This window comes from Nannospalax galili, unplaced genomic scaffold (assembly GCF_000622305.1).
Source record: "Nannospalax galili isolate Female #2095 unplaced genomic scaffold, S.galili_v1.0 scaffold39, whole genome shotgun sequence".
In the NCBI taxonomy this organism is placed as follows: Eukaryota; Metazoa; Chordata; class Mammalia; order Rodentia; family Spalacidae; genus Nannospalax; species Nannospalax galili.
This window is the reverse complement of record NW_008346683.1, coordinates 5411270-5416071: the sequence shown is the minus strand read 5'-3', so window position 1 is coordinate 5416071 and position 4802 is coordinate 5411270.

Below are 4802 nucleotides of genomic sequence, written 5' to 3'. Positions count from 1 at the left end.
TTTATTCAGGTATAATTTTTATGTTGGCATAGTAACAGCACAGAGGAAAGTCAAGAGTATGGTCATCCTTGGCTAAATAATAAATTCCCGGCCAGCCTGAGCTACATGAAAGCCTTGCCCACCTCAAAAAACAAACAAAAAAACTACTAATATATCTAACCTACCACGCATCACAGTTTAGCCTGGCCTACCTCAACTGTGATCAGAGCAATTAATTAGACTTCATTTGGACATGTAACACAAAGCCTATTTTCTATTCAAGAGATGAATATGTTTGGCCATTCATGAAGTCACAAAATCAGTAAGCATAATCCTTGTAAGTCAGACACTGTCCAGTAGTCTTTTGCATGGCATCATTTCTTAACTTAGAGCCAAGTTTTCACACTGTGCATTTTTAAAATAAATTTTAAAGCTTTTTTTATTTTGTGTGTTTTGCCTGCATGTATGTAAGTCCACCAAGTGCATGCAGTGCCCACAGAGGACAGAAGAGAGCATCAGACCTTGTGGAACTGGAGTTACAGATGGTTGTTAGCTGCCGTATGGGTACTGGGAAACAAACCTGGGTCCTCTGGAAGAACAGCAAGTGCTCTTAACCCCTGAGCCATCTCCTCATCCCCAGTGCAGCTTAATTTTTCAACCTGGCATTTAGTAGGTAGTTCATTTTCAATCCTGTTGATTTATGGGACTCTGATTCATTAATATCTATTATTTGCTCATTTTACTGAAGCTGTCAGATATCCAAGGTGTTTCAGGGTTTTTTCATCATGTGCTGAATGATAGGCTCACTCTTTCCTGACTTGGTGTCACCTTAGAAAGTGGTGTGGAGGTGACAAGACAGTGTGTGAAGAGAGAGCTGTGCAAACTGCCATCAGGAGCCCATCTCTGGGCTCTGCTTTCTTCTACGTTGCCTTCATTCTTCTTCTTCTGTACATAGGCTGGCCCTCAGCAGCTCTGGGTTTGTATCTCCAATGACCAGAAGGTAACCCTTTCTGGAAAGTTCCAGTATTAGTCACTGGACCAGATGGCAACTTATTCATGCTGAACAAGTCAGACTAGATGTCTCACTGGCCCAGCCTGGCTCATCACTCCAACCAGTCAATTTTGTCAAACCAAACACACAGGTAGTGGGAAAGAGATGGATCCCTACAACAACAGGGGAGTTGTCATCAAATGAAGACTAGGAGCTGAGCAGCCTGTGACCACATCAGTCCTTTGACACACTGGGTATGATTTTGTGCCGCTGGTGTGTCTGTGTCAAGGTCTGGCTGGGGACTTCTCAAGGAAAGAAGACCACCCATTCTGTTCATCTCACCAAAGTAAATGCAGCTCAGAGCCCAGCACCTAACTGACAGCTGCTTATGGCCTCAATCCCTTGACCAACCACAGCCTGAGGAGGGGGAAGGGCAGCACAGCCCTCTGATATAGCATCTAATCTCCTCCCACTGTGAGCCCAACCAGAGAGGAAGAAGAAGAAAATTTCCACCTCAGTTTCTGAATCTCTGAGCAGCAGGAAAATGCCCTGTCCAGGTCAAAAGTCTATGTGCATAAGCACACCTGCTGTTTATTGAACACCTACTATGTGCCCCACATTTTTCTTTCAATGTGAAGGAATAAGGGTCACCCAGCAGCAATGTTTCTAACATCCTGGGAGTAAAATAAAAACAATGATACACTTTGTCAAGTGAATTTTATGGTATATAGATTATCACAATAAGTGAGATAATCCCTTTTTCAAAAGGAACATGGGGTTTTTGTTGTTGTTTTGTTTTTGTTTTTTTACAGTTTGATTCTATTTACATGACATTCAGAAATGGAAAAAGTAGTCCAGGCTTAAGAATAGTTACCTTAGGGAGTACTGACTGAGGGGCCTGGGGACCCTCTGCATCTGGGGGTAGGTACAAGTGTACCTGGAGAGAATCATTCCACTGTGCACTATAGGTGTGCATGAGAGTTACACTTTGATAAAAAGGGCTATTTTTTTTTAAAGAAAAAGGAATTCATTCTAAATATAAAACACACACACACACACAGCTGGCCTGGAACTCACTATGTAGACCAGGCTTGCCTTGAACTCACAGAGATCTGCTTACCTCTGCCTCCCAAGTGCTGGGATCAAAGGTGTGCATCACCACGCCCAGCTCATGAACACAGATATTTTTAAAATTTTATATGTACAAGTGTATTGCCTACATGTTTGTAAGTGAGCCCATGTTGTACAATGCCCAGAAGATGGAGTTGGATCCCCTGGAACTGGAGTTATGGATGGTTTTAGCCACCATATGGGTGCTGGGAATCAAACAGGTCCTCTGCAAGAGCAGCCAGTGCTCTTAACCGCTGGGCCATCTCTCCAGCCCCTGTAGAGCCTTTAGAATAGTGGGCATGCATAGTCAGTGCTCAGTGTTAGTGTTTTTACTAATGGGGACCAAGCATGCTGATGGTTCTATGGATACAGAGATAAAGGACAGGCCTATCCACACACATGGAGGGTGCCATTCAGCAGGAAGACAAACACTGAAGCACTCATAATACTAAGGGAAGAGCACTTCTGACCAGAAGCCTGGAGCGTAGGACCCTAGCTGGAGCATCCAAGTCAGCCTGGGGTTCAGGAGGTGGGGTTCTCTGAGTAGGAAGTAGAGAAAGGTGCAAAGATGCTGAGGGTGTCACAACAAGAGAACAGGCAGGATGGCACAGAGTGAGCTGGGGAAAAATGCTTCTTGGCTACACCCAGAGCCCAGTCACCCAGGAAACCAAAGGCAGTTATGGAAGGATTTAGTGGAGAAGAAACACAGACTCACACTTGGGAGAGGTGGTGCTTGCCACCTGTGAAAGAAAACAGAGACAGGACAGAGACAGGAAGGCCAGCAAGGGGCCTACACTCATCCCTGCAGCACACACAGAGATGTCTTCATTCACAGCCACTTATTTAGTGCCCGTGTCCCTATGGGACTAAGAGGACAGTGAAGGCAGGACCCCTCTCCCCACTCCCCCCAGCCACTTGTCTTGCTGTCTCCTGAGTGACCAGCAGAGTGGTTCTTCCTGGGTATCTTAAACCATGAACCAAGTTTCTTAACTCAGGTGCCCTTTGAGCAGCATCAAGCTAAGGGAGAGGCTGCCTCTGGAACTTGGGCCCCGCTGAGTGAGGGGGGTGGAGAGAAGGCTGGGAGAGGTATGTTGGGGCTTCAGTCCTAGGGTGTGGAGAGTAGGAAGGAGAGGCAGGAGGCAGGTGACTCCTGAGCTTTTTTGGGTTACACTGTGATAGGAACCCTGGTTCCATTTACTTGATAGGAGAGGGGAACTCACATCTGAAACCAAGTAAGATGCTGAACAGAGGGGTATCCAGATGTTAGTGGAACAACAGAGCAGTATTGGGGCTGGAGAGATGGCTCAGTAGCTAAGAGCACTCACAGCTCTTGCAAAAGATACAGGTTTGGCTTCTAGCACCCATATGGTAGCTAACAACCATTCATAACTCCTGTTCCAGGGGATCTGCCACCCTCTTCTGGCCTCTGCAAGCATTACACACATTTGGTGCACTTACATACATGCAGGTAAAACACTCATACATATAAAATAAAAACCAACAATAAATAAAACTTAGAAAAACAGAGCAGTATCTCAGGAGTCCAGCCTAGCATGGAGATTTGGGAATTAATACTGCACAGGTGGCAAAAAACACAAATGCATATACAAGGAAAATCTAGAAAATGATGGTGCATTGTTACTGCCTTTATGATGAAGTAAAAAGTTGCTTAGTATATTCACACACCATGAGCCTAGTGAAAAATATTGAGTTTTTATTTCTTTTTGGCCTATAGCTACCTCCTTCACCTTTTTCCTGTTGGTAGAAATAAATGCATCCAGCACTGTACAGTTTTAGTTTTGTCCTCTAATGTTCATCTTAGGAATCATCTAGTCCAGTGGTTCTCAAACTATGATCCCAGACCAGTAGCAGTGGAATAGATGATAGAAACTTCAGTTGTCAACTTGACACAACTGGGGAGAGGGAGCCTCAGTTGGGGAACTGCCTCCATTGGACGAGCCTGTGGCCATGTCTGTGGGGGTATGTTGATTTCTGAGTGATGTGGGAGGGCCTAGCCCACTGTGGGTAGGGCCACCCCTGGGCAGGTTGTTCTGTATTATATAAGAAACCAGGGTGAGCATGGGCCAGGGGAGCAAGCCAGTAAGCAGCATTCCTCCATGGCCTGTGCTTCAGCTCCTGCCTTCAGGTTCCTGTCCTGAGTTTCTGCCTTGGGCTCCTTGATGATCTGTGATCTGGGAGATGTAAGACAAATAAACCCTTTCCTCCCCAAGTTGGTATCAGTCAGTGTTTTGTCACAGCAATGAAGAAACAAACTAGAACACTTGTTATAAACGCAAGTTTGTGATCCCCACCCCCATCCCACCTAAACCTATGGGACTAGAAGTTCTGAAAGAAGGGTCCAGCACTCTGAGGGTTACTAAGTGCACATGTGTGTGAGGGTGTATGTGAGGGCCAGAAGTCGATGTCAGGTCTCAATTGCTCTACACATTTTGTTAAGATAGGATTTTCCTGTAGTCCCAGCTGACCTGGAACTCCCTATGTAGACTAGGCTGACCTTCATCTCACAGAGATTCCCCTGCCTCTGCCTCGAAGTTCTGGGATCAAAGACGTGCGTGACTTGGCTACACCTTTTTAAATTTTATGTATTTAATTTTACGTGTATGTGCGTTTTCCCTGAATGGTAAGTGCACCTACACATGTAATTTTCAGAGGCCCGAAGAGGATGGTTATTAGCCATCATGTAGGAATGGAACCCCCAGGT